The sequence below is a fragment of the Bidens hawaiensis genome, unplaced genomic scaffold (genome assembly GCF_021521415.1).
Source record: "Bidens hawaiensis isolate Kalapana, Puna unplaced genomic scaffold, B.hawaiensis_p1.1 tig00048481_1, whole genome shotgun sequence".
NCBI lineage: Eukaryota > Viridiplantae > Streptophyta > Magnoliopsida > Asterales > Asteraceae > Bidens > Bidens hawaiensis.
Genome location: NW_027498693.1, coordinates 107284 through 125000, shown reverse-complemented (window position 1 = coordinate 125000; position 17717 = coordinate 107284).

Genomic DNA, 17717 nt, shown 5'->3' with positions numbered 1-17717 from the left:
ACGGACTAAACATGTACAAAATGAAATTCCCTCTCATTTTGGCCGGAGCACCAAGTGTTAGGGTGGCCAAGGCCCAATGCGCGGCATTATGGTGCCTCGGCACAGATCGTTTAAGTTATTTTATTTCCTAGTTCGTTTTTAGCATGTAAATCGCTTATTTTAGGCATAAATCGAGTGAATTAAGGTCCAAGAAAAGGATATTAACTAAAATACAAGTCCTTACCCTTAGATTACTGATCAACCACGAAATATTTTGGTTTATTTCATCGATTTGGTCATTAAACTCTTTTTCGGTTTCCTAAACGAGTAAATATACTAAATATGGTTCGTTTTTATAATCTCTATATAAACACATCATAATTCTCCTACCACGAACTTCGTCATACCCTAACTCACTAATCCCAGCCGTCACCTACCTCTGATCATCATCGAATCCTTTGATTTTTGCTTATTCATTGAAGATACAATGCTTGTTAGTTTGACTTTACTTATGCACCAACCTTTGACTCATCGTTTCTCTTGATTCCTTCACTTTCCAGGTAAGTTGTAATTTGTAAAATCATTCATATACATTCCATTGTCAATAACCTTCAATCAACTTCAGTGGTTGAAGGGTGTTGACTAGTCAATTCATTTAAAACACGTTAAAGGGCAAAATAGTCAACTTGTTTGACTTAACGTTTTCTCATATTTCTAGTCGGATTCAACGTTCGGTCTAGAAGACTTATATTCTCTAAACGTGTAACATCCTCATTTCAGTAATAAATAAACAAAATATATTTCAGGTTGTTTTAGTTATCGTATCGTGTGGTGTCGGTTAGATTAATTAAATAACATGTAGAGATTGGATAAGATTAAGGGATTAATGGACTTGAGTGTGATTTGGGCCTAAAAATCTTTGTGCTTAGCCTATTTAAACCCCTCAAACCCTTGTTTCATCCTTATCCTCATCATTTCATCATCATCTCCCCATCATTGTCACACCCACCCATACACACATATAATAATCTCCTGTACACACAATCCATCTTTCCATACGTTCAAGATCTAACCAAACCTATAAGGTAAATAGCATGTTTATTTTCATTTCTTGTTAAGATTAATAATAAAAGAAATTGGAAAGTTTGTAACAAAACGAGCCGACACGAGTAAACCCTAAGCGAACCAAATCTGAAAGATATGAACTCGGGTTAAACCGATTGAACAAAAGTTATAAATAAACGAGCCGACACGAGTAAAACCCAGGGTCTGGTTCGAGATGAGTTAGAACATCCCGGTCAAAATGATCAACTTAAACCGAGCTTGGCTCACACGGTTCATGGTTTGGATGGTTATGGTTAGGTTCGAATCAAACCAAGCAAGACACCGACTGAACCGTACAGGCTGGCCACGGAGCCAAAGGAAGTTTGGGACCTCAAAGCTATCTGGAGTTGGATCCGAGTTCCGAGCGGCCTGGTGAATATGAGTGTAAACCCAAACTCTTCAAGTAACTCGCTAAACCCATCAGATCTGAAACGGAAGGGGGGCGGCCGAACATGCTCGTCTGTCGCACATGCAAATCATCTTCGCGCGAATGGTGTAGGTTCGCATCCTATGCGAATCATCTTCGTGCGAAGGGTTTAGATTCGCATCCCGTGCGAATCACCTTCCTGCGAAGGGTTTAGATTCGCATCCCGTGCGAATCATCTTCGTGCGAATGGTGTAGATTCGCATCTCGTGCGAATCGTCGAAGACTCCCGTGCTTATGAGCCGTGATGGTGGATGACGGAGCTTCTGGAGTGGCAGCGGCGGTGGATGATGTGGGTAGCCGGAGTTGAGATGGAGGGATGGTGGCAGCTTCCTCCGTCGCCATAAGAGGCCGAAGGGAAGCTGGTGTGCCGGCTGAGGAAAGAGAGAATTGAGGGAGGAAGGAGACGGGTAGGGGACGTGTTTGGTGGATGAGTTTTATAATAATAATAATAATAATAATAATAATAATAATAATAATAATAATAATAATAATAATAATAAATAAATAAACAATAACAATGAAAGATTAAGATTAGAATGGAAACTGAGAACCGACTCATTAAGAACCAGCCTTATGCTACACCAAGAATTTATGGGACCCGGTCAGTAACACTTGAACATAAAAGCTCGTCATATCAATGGAGGATTTGAAAGGAGCATACGGACGGAAGGTGAATTATAAAATATTGTCTAATGCAAAGAGTGAAGACGAGGATGTAAGACGAGTTAAGATTGTGAACTAGAACAATAATAAATATCGTTAAGAGTGTAAACTAAGGAAGTCAGTCCAAAAATAAAGTGAGGTTAAGTATAATAAACTATTATGAACGGATAAAGAAGGTTACGTGTTGGTTCGGTTAAACTTGAAAGTTAACCCCGTTAACTTAATAAAGTAAGTAAAGAAGCAAATATAGAAATTAACACATGTACATTATTAACAGTTAGTCGAGTTCAGTGGAAGAAAGGCATTGCTATTAATTCGGAAAGGAATCGTCTACAGGTGAGTTCTAGCCCCTTTTTTCCTTAAACGTTTTGGGGCTGTATGAATACTCAAGAAAGAAGAAAAAGACAAACGAAATATGTTTAAAAGAGAAAATAAACATGTAGATTAGTAGTAAAATTATTTAACTACTAATATTAGGAATGTATTATGAATGTGGGTAAGTCATGATGTGGACATCAGGGGGTTCATAGTACCTTATACATGTCCACATCACAAAGTCCTCGTGAGCGATGTGCAGACGTGTACGCAACAGACAGATGCTCTAGTTAGGGAATTAGCATAGCTCTATGAACGGGAAAGCACATGAACGAATACAATAAAGGACTAAAAGCCTATACTGTGTTCGGGCACATGTTGTGACAGTAATGTGTTCTAGTTATAAATATAATGAGCTTATTGATTAGGATAATATGTGTACTATGGTTCAGCTATGGACACAATGACTGGGGGTCCAGTTATGGACACAAGGACTAGGTGGTCCAGTTATGGACACAATGAATCGGCGGTCAGATATGAATATAATGAATAGGTGGTCCAGATATGGATAAAATGAATAGGCGGTCCAGATATGGATACAATGAATAGGCGGTCCAGATATGGATACAATGAATAGGCGGTCAAGATATGGATACAATGAAAAGGCGGTTCAGATATGGACACGATGAATAGGCGATCCAGATATAGATACAATGAAAAGGTGGTCCATATATGGATACAACGAATAGGAGGTCCAGATATGGATACAATGAATAGGTGGCCCAGTTATGGATACTAAGTACACTAGCTATTAATTATGAGTGTAGGTAGTACGATTGCATGGTATGATAACTTTAAATGCATAGATATACGTTGTATGAATGTATGGTCCAACTATGGATACTATTTGTATGGTTAAAAGTCATTGGATAGAACAGAAAGAAGGTAGGAGACAAGTCCTATCAAAAACCTATGTAGAATGACAATATGTATATTGATGTGAATGAATGATTGCATGTTCGTGCGTAGAGCCTTCAGGCTTCATGCACGCGCAGCAAGTTAGGATGGCAAATCCCTTTAATTTGATATGGTTCGATTATGGGTAAGAATAAAAGGGGCAATTATGAGCAAGTACGTACGGGACTAGTTATAGATGAGTGATACGTCACGTATAAATAAATAATGTGATTTAATTATTATTCAAAAGTTAATTAAAAGGAAGAAACGTTAGAATTCACTCAGTGTGTAGCTGACTTTTAGTATGCATGCAGGTATTATTGATGACGTGGCAAGCTTGAGATACATACGAGGCTATCCATATTGAAGAATAGTTAGAGAATAGGGTTGTTATATAAGAAGTTTAAGTTTCCACTGCGATTTGTATTGACTTCCGCTGTAACAAACTGAGTTTATGAGTAAATCCAACGCTAAAGTAGGGCACCCAGGCTCGGGCCTTACAAAACATAATTTTAAGGCTACTGACCAAAACCCGACTTCTGACTCACTGTTCGAATTATGGTCAGTACAAGCTCGCTTAAATCTTAAAGCAAACATAACTTGAATTCTAAACGTCCGTTTGGATTAATTCCAGTGGCAATAAGTTCGTTTTTATTTATATTATCATATCCTAAAGTCCCAGATTCTGAATTGCTTATATCGTATGACATGTAGTGGAAAAATCGCTTATTCGTTAGCTCGATTATTCATATTTAGATTCTTTTGTCATTAATCTAAGGTGAGTTTATCATTCCCCTATTTTAATAACTTTTCTAAACGTTTTGGGGACATACGCATACATATTCGTATTTCATACTACATATACAACAAACAATAGCATACGTGTAATTGTGTGTGAATTAATCAAATATACGTGTTACATGCTTATTTGTGTTAATATTCATTCATTCACATATTCGGAGGGGTCCAACATATTCCCATGTATTGGGTGCTCATGCTATTGACCAATGCCCGATTCACTTGGCAATGGTCTTGTAACGCCCGTAAATTTCGTTAATCGGCTCGATGGTTTATAAATGTTTGTCAAAAAGTCGGGGTTTCGTCTTTCTAAATTAGAGCCTTGTAATACATTTTAAAAGTCCGTCGATCCATCCTTTTGCTCAAAACATCGCCTCTTATGACATAAAGCGTTAGATTTGTATGTAGCACCCGGCATTTTCGTTTATCGGCATGAGACATTTGTAGAGTTTGTATATCTTTTAGATTGAGTTGGCATTTTTCGGGGACCTCCTTGTCATTCTCGTAAGTTAAATTATTTAACTTTTCATCTAAGTTATTACATTGTACAAGTTTGAAGGGCTAGAGTGTAATTATTTTATTATAACATCAAAACCTTAACTCTTTCCCTCCTCCTTCTTGTTATGTCCGATCTTTGCATTCCCAGCAGCCCCCACCTCGTTTTTCGTGCAGCCCCAGCTGAGTTCCATCCCTCCCGAGTCTAATTCAAGGTTAGTCTAACGTCCATGCAACTCTTTTTAACCATGAATTGAACACGAAGGGTTGAGTTTTGGTTATAAGGATTTCTGACAGATTCGTACTTGTTTATTGTTTGGTCTGTAACTCGATGAAAATACATTTTTTTTGATCGATTCTTGTTTCTATGATGTTCTACTTTGATTCTAGTTTCCAGAAAGGTATAATACGTAATTTTTGGATGAGATTTGAACACTTTTTATGATTTTATAAAATCGAGTGTCAAAGCTGATGCGGGACGACAGATTCTTGTCTGTCTTCCCGACATCATAACTCTTTTTCGACAAATCCAAATTGGTTGGTTCCACTTCTGGAAGTTAATATTTTGAGTTAGTAATCAAACCCAATTGGAATCGTTTAATTTGGCTGGGTAATGATTTTTATAAAAATAAAACCATTTGTTGCGCACTGAAATAGCTGCACATACCTTTCTGTGTTGGAGGAATTTTTATGATTTTTGTGTCCACTAGAAAAATATAATAAAAATATTTTGATAAACCTAAGACATTTATTAAAGTCTGGTAGAAATTTAAGAATTTATTTCAAATGTTATCCTATGTAATTAAATGCATCTTCGCATGCTAAAATCTGCACGTTTTACTTGTTATTGATCAATAAGTTCGTTTTAGGCTTAACCGGTAGATGTTCAATTGTGTTCTTGTCGGGGCTGTTTGAAGTGAGTTTTTACACCAACATCTTCCTAGGTATGTCTAGTATTACATACTTTAAAATCATGTCCTTTGGTGTTTGTTTGTTTAGTCAACTAGTTGTAGTTTGAAAGATTGGTGTTTTGTTGCGTTTAACGCGAGGGATGAAGTAAGTGATGACTAATTCAGTGTGGATAGTTTCAGGTTAATGTACGGGCTGAATTGGTTGTCGGTTACTCAAATGGGTCGGTACAACGCATATTCGTGTTTAATGAATAGTTAGTGCGTTCTACTTGCGAATTACCGACCCATTCAACTCGTGTAGCGTCGTATGGACTCGTTGGCTGTGAATTTATCATAATGGGTCCACACGGGGCTGAGTTGGATGTTAATCTCCTAAACAACTCTTAAACGCGCATACTAGTCCCACCTAGTGCTTTCGGGGGTAATTTGGGAATTCTTTATTCCTGGGAGTATCTAAGGGTTGTTTTGGCGTATGCAAGGCCTCGGGGGCTGTTATAATTAAACTTAATGAGGTCGAGGCTTTCGGTGACTCGAACCATATCAGAACGCCTCGTAAGATAAACGAGTCATTTCGGTGTCGTTAGTGATGTTGTATGTAAACTGACAGGCGTTTGAGTTGTGGGGATACTTAGGGGTTCTCTAGCTCGTGGTGATTTCATGCCTTGTGTCAGGTGAGTTCATGATGCCCCTTTTTAACTCTTTTTACGTTTTGGGCTGGCATACACACTCAATTACAGTTTTACCCGATTTTACTCGTTAAACCAATTTGAAGATCACTGTATTGTTTTGATAATGTTTGTGCAATTATGAAAATCCGGTGTGAGTTGTATTCTGAGCCTTAGGATATTTTAGACTCGTTTGGCCATAAATTCCTTAAGGTTATATATGGTTATGGTCTAGACTCAAGGATGTTAATAGGCTTGGTAGTAATTGAATACGAATAGACCTATCTTAGTTCATGTATTGGACAGATTATTATATATTACCTTATGGCCCATAGGCTTTTTACTTGTAATATGGTATATTTTGGGATGATATATATATATATGTATGTATGTATGTATGTATGTATGTATGTATGTATGTATGTATGTATGTATGTATGTATGTATGTATGTATGTATGTATGTATGTATGTATATGCATGTGTTACCCTATGGCCTATGATTAGTGATGTTAGTTAGCCATTCGTGACTAAGGATGGCTTACGATACGGTATATTTTGGGATTATAAATATGTATGAGTATGTGTTACCTTATAGCCTACGATTGTGTGATGACACTTAGTTCCTTGTTACTAAGAATGATGTGAGTAGGCTTATTGATGTGTGTGTGCATGGTGATTACGGCCGGGTCAAATATATTACTCGGGTTTTCAAATCCCGTGGTGGAGAGGCTCGTGTGGCATGATCATCATTTTGGCGGGTCAAATATATTACTCGGGTTTTAAAATCCCGTGGTGAAGAGGCCCATTGTATGTTAAACCGTGATGGGGTCAAATATATTACTCGGGTTGTACTCGTGGTGGAGAGGCCCGTATCACGTGTTTGGATGTGTAAGTTGTGACCGAGTCAAATATATTACTCGGGTTTGACTCGTGGTGGAGAGGCTCATGTCACGTGCTTAGGTCCTACCGCGTGCAGGTCAAATATATTACTCGAGTCTTGACTCATGGTGGAGAGGCCCGTGTACGTGTGTTCGACGATGAATGTATTATTTGGTGAACTATATTTATTTATTTTTTATTGTTATCCTCTCTTCTGTTTAGAGCTATAACTTTGAAATAAAGTATGAATTATTGTTTATGAAAACTTGAACTCACTCAGCTCTAGCTGACTTTGTGTGTATGTTAGATTGACATTCAGGTTAAGGAGTGGATGTTACCGCTTGGACGTGCTGGATGCTACTCGGAGTTGAAGGCATTTCTAGACGAGGACTTTAAAATAAAACAAACACTTCACTTTATATTTAGTTTTGGGATTCTAGATACTTAACTTTTCCCACTGTTTATCATTTGGTATTTTTCCGATTTTGGGAATTTTTGATGCTTATGAATTTCCGCTGTTAAATTACTCTGAACTGGTTTTAAATAAAATGAATCGTTAGGTTTTAAATTTTTGGAGAAATTGGGGATGTCATTACCAACTGTAGGATTCCTGGGATTTGGGGTCTTACAAGCTGGTATCAGAGCCAAGGTTCGAGGGATCCAAGCGTTCCCGAATGCTTGGACTCGAACTTTAATAGAAAAGACTAGAAATCCCGAATGTTGTAAAACACACTTACCTTCCGCGCCTTTTATCTATATTATTGTATTATATTTTATGTATTTTAGCTTGTTTTATATAGGTTTTACATAGTTTTAATAATCTTGTAGGTTATGGGTGAAAGAATGAAGAAACCGGACGTTTTGAGGAGCTTAAAGGCCTTTTACGCATACAATTTCAAGAAACAACTCAAAGCCCGGCCCGATTACATGTTGGAAAAGACCAAGTCTTACATTATATCATAATACAAAAAAAGAAAAAACCCTAACAGCCCTCATAGGGTCCGATCGCAATCTGGGCAGCCAAGAAAAGAGAGAAAAAAAGTTTTGTGGAGGCTAGGTCTTGGATTTGTGACGGCTAGGGAAGGAAGAAGAGACAAGAACCAAGCCTCGGGAGGGTTTCACATCAGTTTTGACAGCCAAGGAGCAGCCCAGAATTCATCCATATCCTTTCTTTCATAACATTGTTCAACAACTTTGATTTTCTTGCTTAATTGTTAACTAGTTTTGCAATTGCTTAAGAGATTGACTTGTTATTGATTAGTATTGATTGTTGAATGATTTTTGAGACGATTGGTATGAGTTATTTGGTTATTTTATTGAGTATTAGCTGCTATCCAAATATGATTAGAGGCTAAACTTGTTAGTTCTACCTAGGAATGATGATTATCGTTAGGTTTTGATGAGTTTATTGGATTGTTTGATTGATAGATGTTAATGGTTATTGTAAAGTTTGATTTAGACTTGAAATAGGTTGTGTTTAGTGGCTGGAAATTATATCAATTTATTGCTTAAACCCCTTGCGTTGGTTGATTAGTTTTGTGTTGATTGATCGGTGCATTGTTTGATTCTAGACTTTGTGTTTAGGGTTTGTATGCGGTAGGTACAACCGTAGGGTTTTATTGCGTGATTATTTGGTTAAAGTACAGCGGTTAGGCACCTTCTTAGAGACCGAGAGGTGATAAGAAGTTAGGGTCGTCTCATTGCCTTTGCATGCTAGAATAAGAATTGCGAGAGAGCGAGTTTGTTTCTTGTCAGGTTTAGGTGTTTTAAGCGACTAGTTGATCTATTTTGGTTTAAGTTGAATTGTTCCTCTATCCTTGGTTGTGTAGTATTCATTGCCATTAGGGTCGAGTGTTGGTGAGACCGAGAGGTGAGTCAACAATAGAACAAATTAACGATTGTTTCGCGGTTTGGTTGTTTTGACCCAACTTTGAGTAGTTTAGGCTTGTTGAGTGAGACCGAGAGGTAATCCAGTGAGCCCGAGCGATCCTTAGTCGTGTCATCGTTAGGAGCCGGTGTCTTGATATCATTCAATCCATTTACTTGTTAGGCCTACAGTTTGATTCAGACCTAGGTAGACGTTTTTCTCCACCCAAAGTTAACACAGTTAGTTCCCCGTTAAGTTTGTTATTTTTGGTAACTTTAGTCTGTTAGTCTAGTTAGTCCAGTTAAGTTATTAAAAATCAAAAATCAATTAAATATTATTCTAAGGTAGGTCTTGTCTAGGGTTAATAATCATTAGCGTTCTGACGTGTCAACGTGTTCGATACTCAGACTTCCTAGGACTATACTACTTGCGATCGGTACACTTGCCGGTTGTGTGTGGTTTAGGATTTTCGTTATATATATAAAGCTTAGTTGTGAGAGTCATTGTTATAGACATATCCGACGCACATCAAGTTTTTGTCGCCATTGCCAGGGACACGGTTTTAGGCTTTTTGAGAGCGACTCGAGTTAGGACTTACCTTATGTGCTACTTGTAATTATTTTTGTTTTGTTTATTTATTAGAATAGTTTGGCTTCTTTTATTGATTTGTATAGTTGTATACGACAGACTCGATCTCGTGGAACACCCGACACTGAATCATTTCCCGAGCTTGAGAGAGAGTTTCGTGAGAGACGTCGCACCGTTTCACCATCATTCGTTGGTAGTTTATCCTCTTCTCCTACGTTTTCCAACTTTGACGATAGGGATAGGATCACAGGCGACAATCCACCACCGAGGAGGACAGTTGCAGACCGGGCTCAACCAGCCAATGCTGGCGCGAGATCCAGCATCGCACCACCCGCCATTGAAGTTAACGCGAATTGGCAAATTTCGTCGAATATTCTGAACACCATTTCTCATTCTGCTCAGTTCAACGGGTTACTTCACGAAAACCCGCATCATCATCTCACTCGCATCACGCGTATCTGCGACACCTTCCATCTTGCCGACGTATCCGAAGACGCCGTGAAACTCTGCATTTTTCCGTTCTTGCTCATCGATAAGGCGAGTATGTGGCTCGAGTCCCTCCCACAGGGCTCTATAGCTACTTGGGCTGCCATGCAGACCCAATTTCTTAAGAAATACGATCCTCCGGCTAAGGCCGCTCGTCTACGTAATCAGATTCATTCTTTTCAGATGGAGGACACAGAGAGTTTCTACGAGGCATGGGAGCATTTTAAAAATCTTTTAGCGTTGTGCCCGAACCACGGCTTGCAAGATTGGGCGGTTGTCGAGAAGTTTTAAAATGGAGTGACGTACGTGACGCAGAACATGCTTGACACAGCGGCGGGAGGAAATTTGCTGACGACGAAGGACCCTGATGAGCGCATCGCTTTGTTTAACGGGCAGCTATAAGTGGATACCAGCGACCACCCGCTAAGGGTGGTAAGACTTCATAGGCAATCCAAACCAGAATCAAAATTCTTTCAATTCTTATAATTCGGGATGGAGAAGCAATCAGAACTCGAACTGGAGGAGCGGAAATCAGTCGGGCTTCCAGCAGCGTCAGAGCCTATTTCAGGATGCCAGTGAGGAAGCGAGCAGTGGGGAGAAGAAGCCCACTTTAGAGGAGATAATGGCGTAGCGGACACAGATGTTGTCACAGCTCATGACACGAGAGGATTCCCGACATAAAGAGACCTAGTAGAAGTTTCGTGAGCACGAGCAGTTCATGAGGAATCAGGGAGCGGCAAATGGGAGAGATAGCGAGTCGGTTGAACGAGAGGCCGCAGGGTACGCTACCGAGTAACACCGAGCAAAACCCGAATGGATTCGCAAAGGCTGTGACAACGAGGAGCGGTACAGGGGCACGAGATGAGCCCATGATTCAGCAGAGGTCCATAGGAGGAGTTGTCGAGGAGCCTGCAGTAGTTGTAGAGGAGCAGGTGGATGAGGAGATTCAGATGGAGTCTCCGCCGGCCCAGGTGCATCAGAGGAGCAGCCCAGGGAGTTCAGCACAGGCCGAGAGACAGCAGCTACCGAGCGAGCCGCCAAGAGTCTACAAACCTAGAATACCATACCCTGGGAGACTCCGTATAGATAGAGACGAGGAGCAGAACTCCAAATTCCTTGATCTTTTGAAGCAGCTTCACCTTAATATTCCATTCCTTGAGGCACTGACTCAGATGCCAAAACACGTGAAGTTCCTTAAGAATATTCTTCTGATAAGGAGAAGTTAGCTGAGGTAGCTTCCAACCCTTTGAGTGCTAGCTGTTCTGCTGTCTTACAGAGGAAGTAACCAGAGAAGATGGCCGATCTAGGGAGTTTCATGATTCCCTGCATCTTGACTGATGATACGGTTATTCATGCGCTGGCTAATCTTGGTGCCAGTATTAATCTCATGTCGTATTCTGTGTATCGCAAGCTGGGTTTAGGCGAACCGAGGCCTACCAAGATGAGTATCCAGCTTGCTGATCGTTCTGTGAAATACCCTCGAGGGGTGGTCGAGAACATGCTTGTTCGAGTCGACAAGTTCATCTTCCTAGTGGACTTTGTCATTCTAGACATGAACGATGATGATAGTGTACCTCTTATCTTAGGCCGACCATTCCTTGCCACTGCACAGGCATTGATCGACGTTTGCGAGGGTAAGTTGATCTTGAGAGTTGGGGATGAGAACGTCACCTTTGACGTTCGACAGTCACTTAAACACCCCAAGTTTGCTGATGACTCCTTGTACTTTATTGATACCATCATGGAGCATGTTGGGGAGTTTTTCAGTGAGATCTGTGGAGGATCTGCCTCCGACACTCAGATTCTCGATAGGGACATTCCATAGATTGAGATGGTTGCCATGACCGATCAGTCAACGGAAGAAGACACCGAGTCACTACCCTTGAGTCTGAAGTGTCAGCTGAGATCGTACGAGACGATCCAATGGACCGACCTTTCGTCGAGAGTCCCCCTCCTTCCTTAGAGCTTAAGGATTTGCCCGCCCTTCTGGAGTATGCGTTTTTGGACGAGGAAAGGAAGTTGCCCGGTTATTATTGCATCTACTTTGACGGAGGTTGAGAGAGAGAGATTGTTAAGGGTGCTTCGAGAGCACAAAGAGGCCATTGCATGGAAGATTATCGACATTAAGGGTATCAACCCTTCGTTTTGCACGCATAAAATCCTCATGGAGGATAATTTTAGGACTGTCGTTCAACCGCAACGGCGGCTTAATCCGAGATGCAGGAGGTCGTGAAGAAGGAGATTATCAAACTCCTTGATACGGGGATCATTTTCCCCATTTCTGATAGTTCGTGGGTTAGTCCAGTCCAAGTGGTTCCTAAAAAGGGTGGCATGACTGTCGTCACCAATGAGAGGAACGAGCTCATTCCCACTAGGACTGTGATTGATTGGAGAGTCATTGTTTCCACGAGGAAAGACCACTTTCCTTTACCTTTCATTGATCAGATGTTGGAGCATCTGGCAGGTCAGCAATACTACTGCTTCTTGGATGGTTTCTCCGGGTACTTTCAGATTCCGATTGCTCCCGATGACCAGGAGAAAACCACGTTTACCTGCCCATACGGCACATTTGCCTATAGACGTATGCCGTTCAGACTGTTTAACGCTCCAGCCACATTTCAGAGATGCATGGTGGCTATCTTTCATGACATGATCGAGGACTCCATGGAAGTGTTCATGGACGATTTTTCTGTGTTTGGGAGCTCTTTTGATCATTGTCTCTCCAACCTTGAGACGAAGTTGGCCCGATGCGTTGAACCAACGTAGTCCTTAACTGGGAGAAGTGTCACTTCATCGTACACGAGGGCATAGTTTTTGGGCATCGTATTTCGAATGCGGGGATAGAGGTCGACCAAGCGAAGGTCGAGACCATTTATAATCTTCCCCCGCTAACTTCTGTGAGATCCATCCGGAGTTTTCTGGGTCACGCTGGGTTCTATCGCTGGTTCATTAAATATTTTTCTAAGATCGCGAGACCCATGACCAAACTTCTGGAGAAGGATGCCCCGTTTGTGTTTTCTGAGCAGTGTATCAAGGCGTTTGATCTTTTAAAACACAAACTCATTAACGCCCCGATTATGATTGCTCTCGACTGGTCGCTTCTCTTTGAGTTGATGTGTGATGCGAGCGACTTCTCAATCGGAGCGGTTCTTGGACAGCGGAAGTAAAACACTTCCATCCGATTTACTATGCTAGCCGGACCTTGAATGGTGCACAGGAGAGTTACACCACCACCAAGAAATAGCTTTTAGCTGTGGTGTTTTCATTAGATAAATTCAAGTCCTATCTAGTTCTGTCTAGACGATTGTGTACACGGATCATTCTGCCATGCGTTATCTCTTTAGCAAACAGGATGCTAAGCCGCGTCTTATCCGATGGATCCTGTTGCTTCAAGAGTTTGATATTGAAATCTATGATAAAAAGGGGGCCGAGAATGTGGCGGCCGATCATCTTTCGCGTCTTGAGGGAGCTGAGTTAGGAGAGCTAAGGGTCAGGATTAATGACCATTTTCCGACAGAGAGTCTCATGTTTGTTTCAGCTCAGGACGAGGGTTTTTCATGGTTCTCCGACTTCACGAACTATCTTGCGGACGGGTACTACCCGAAGATGTCTTACCAGCAAAAGAAGAAATTCTTTGCTGATGTTAAGTTTTACCTTTGGGACGACCCGTATCTTTTTCGTATAGGTGCTGACCAGTTGATCAGGAGGTGCGTGGACGTTAAGAAGGGATGGCAGATTTTGAGCCATTGCCATGTTGGACCGACAAGAGGTCACCACGGTGCGAGTTACACAGCGAAGAAGGTCTTTGATTGTGGTTTTTATTGGCCTTCGATTTTTATGGATGCACACGCGTTTATTAGGAGTTGTGATCGTTGCCAGCGTGTCGGCAACATTTCGTCGCGAAATGAAATGCCCCAGAATGCTATTCAGGTTTGTGAGGATTTTGACATGTGGGGCATTGATTTCATGGGACCGTTTCCATCTTCGCGTGGGAACAAGTACATACTTGTGGCGGTTGATTATGTTTCAAAGTGGGTTGAGGCCAATGCCTTGCCCACTAATGATGCCCGAGTTGTAGTCCATTTTATCAAAAGCCTTTTTGCTCATTTTGTTGTCCCGAAGACATTGATCAGTGATAGAGGTACTCACTTCTACAATGCGCAGATGGAGAAGGCGTTGCGACGCTATGGGGTCACCCATTGGCTTGCAACCACCTACCACCCAAAGACTAGTGGGCAGGTAGAGGTGAGTAATCGGGGGATCAAACGTATTCTTGAGAAAACGGTTGGTTCGAATCGTCGGGATTGGTCCGACAAGTTGGATGATGCGGTGTGGGCCTTCCGTACAGCCTACAAAACTCCGACCGGTTCCACACCATTTCGGATGATTTATGGGAAGGCCTGCCACCTGCCTATCGAGTTGGAGCACCGTGCTTCATGGGCCCTACAGAGGGTCAATTTTGATATGTCTGCCACGGAGAGCACTCGTTTCCACCAGTTGCACGAGTTAAAGGAGCTAAGGATCACGCCTATGCACAGTCGTTTAGGTACAAGGAGCGGACGAAGGTATTGCACGATAGGAAGTTGAAGGGTAACAAGCAGTTCAAGTGTGGGGATTTGGTCTTATTGCATAATTCCCGATTGAGGTTATTCCCGGGAAAGTTGAAATCCCGATGGTCAGGACCGTTCACGGTAACTGAGGTATTCCCGTATGGTACTATCGAGATAGAGGATAAAAGCGGGAAATGTAAGGTGAACGGTCATAAACTGAAGCACTACATTGGTGAGCCGATGGCTGATCAGACTGTCGAGGTATTCTACCTTAACTCGCTCTTCGAGACGTAGACGTGTTGGATGCACCACTCGGGAGACTGCCCGAGTTGTAGAGTTTGTATTTTTGTTATTTGTTTGTGCTATCTGTTTTATGTTTTTGTTTATTTTAGGATGTTACAAAATGAAACCGCTCGTACTCAATCTCCATTCAAGTCGGTCGATTTAATGGGTGTTCTATTATTAACATGAAAAAAAATCATAAAAACTAAAAACAGAAAAATATGTTTATTTCTTTATGTTTTCGTTTTCCATTTTGTACGCCGCTACATGCGAGCGAGTTTGAGTTTTACAAGTTATATTATGCGCATGGTAGCTATGATAGCTTTTTGGAACAGGTTCTCCCGAGGTTGCGGCCGCGAATGAAATGCTATACAGTCGCTTGGTTACTACTCAGCTGTGAAGATTCTGCACACAAACCAGGGGAGTAACCCGTTCTTTGTTTTATTCTTGTATATTATATTTTTATTTTTATCTTTATTTTATTTTATTTCTTTTCCTTGTACTCATCGAGGACGATTTCGTTCTAAGTGTGGGGATGGGATTTATTTTACTTAGTTATAGAAAAATTTTGAAAAAAAGAAAAAAAATTGAAAAATTTGAAAAAATAGTCCCTTGAAATTTGTTTTCTCTACGTTAAACAAGAAATGATATTATTACTGAGTAGTGGTTATTTAACAATGTCTTGGTGTTTTTAATATATATATAATAAATAAGAACAGTGGCCATTAGACCCGCACGTAATGTATGGCAACTGAACAGTTTAGACTCAGTAATCGATGTGCTGGTAGGCCCAGCCTTTGAGAATGAAAGGGCGGTTTGGTTGTTGACCTAATTGAACCTTTTAAATGGCCTGAATTTAGTGGGAAATATCTTAGAGTTTTGTTTGTTTAACTAAGCTCGTAACAGGACTGGAATGAAAAGCCGGGTTATACTCAAGCCTCGAGTCATATGATCACCTTTATATAAAAACCTAATTTTTGTATACGTACTTATACGTATAATCCTATGTATACGTATCTATTCTTGCAAATAGAAGAAGACAGTTTTGCTCGGCCCTCTGTTGCGCTGTGGAGCAGACCTGAACCTTGATGCAGTCTGTAACATCGTCCAACATGGTGGACTTTTCAAAAAAAAAAAATTCAAATAAAAAACCACCATGAAGGAAACTACTGTCAGTCGATCAAGGACCAAGCTAGAGTTTATAGGTTTTGCGTCGAAAATGTTTTGATCATGTGGCAATAGGTTTAAGTCAAGTTGGGGTGACTTGATCCGGTAAAACCATAATGGGACGCGGTGAAGTGGCGGCAGGGCTTTCAAGTGTGGGTCCCGCTTAGTCATACAAACTAATGAAATTGTCACGCCTTATTTTCCTCGGTAAGTATTAGGGGCATGGGTTTAAGTGGACAGCAATACCGGCAATCGACTTGATCTAGCTTATTAGGTGAAAGTTGGAAGAAACATTTGGGTACGGGTAACTTGTTCTAATACTTTAAAAAGAAAAAAATATTAATAATAATAATAATAAATAAGTAAAACCAAGAGTGGTCGGTTAAACTCGGTTATGATCCTGTGTAGTATTCTTTTTCAGTGACGAAAGAGTCTTAAGTGTGGGGATATTTGATGTGTTGTAAAACACACTTACTTTCCGCGCCTTTTTTCTACATTATTGTATTATATTTTATGTATTTTAGCTTGTTTTATATAGGTTTTACATAGTTTTAATAATCTTGTAGATTATGGGTGAAAGAATGAAGAAACCGGACGTTTCGAGGAGCTTAAAGGCCTTTTACGCATACAATTTCAAGAAACAACTCAAAGCCCGGCCCGATTACATGTTGGAAAAGCCCAATTCTTACATTATATCATAATACAAAAAAAGAAAAAAACCCTAACAGCCCCCATATGGTCCGATCGCAATCTGGGCAGCCAAGAAAAGAGAGAAGAAAGTTTTGTGGAGGCTAGGTCTTGGAGTTGTGACGACTAGGGAAGGAAGAAGAGACAAGAACCAAGCCTCGGGAAGGTTTCACATCAGTTTTAACAGCCAAGGAGCAGCCCGGAATTCATTCATATCCTTTCTTTCATAACATTGTTCAACAACTTTGATTTTCTTGCTTAATTGTTAACTAGTTTTGCAATTGCTTAAGAGATTGACTTGTTATTGATTAGTATTGATTGTTGAATGATTTTTGAGATGATTGGTATGAGTTATTTGGTGATTTTAATGAGTATTAGCTGTTGTCCAAATATGATTAGAGGCTAAACTTGTTAGTTCTACCTAGGAATGATGATTATTGTTAGGTTTTGATGAGTTTATTGGATTGTTTGATTGATAGATGTTAATTGTTATTGTAAAGTTTGATTTAGACTTGAAATAGGTTGTATTTAGTGGCTGGAAATTATATCAATTTATTGCTTAAACCCCTTGCGTTGGTTGATTAGTTTTGTGTTGATTGATCGGTGCATTGTTTGATTCTAGACTTTGTGTTTAGGGTTTGTTTGCGGTAGGTACAACCGTAGGTTTTTATTGCGTGATTATTTGGTTAAAGTACAGCGGTTAGGCACCTTCTTAGAGACCGAGAGGTGATAAGAAGTTAGGGTCGTCTCATTGCCTTTGCATGCTAGAATAAGAATTGCGCGAGAGCGAGTTTGTTTCTTGTCAGGTTTAGGTGTTTTGAGCGACTAGTTGATCTATTTTGGTTTAGGTTGAATTGTTCCTCTGTCCTTGGCTGTGTAGTATTCATTTCCATTA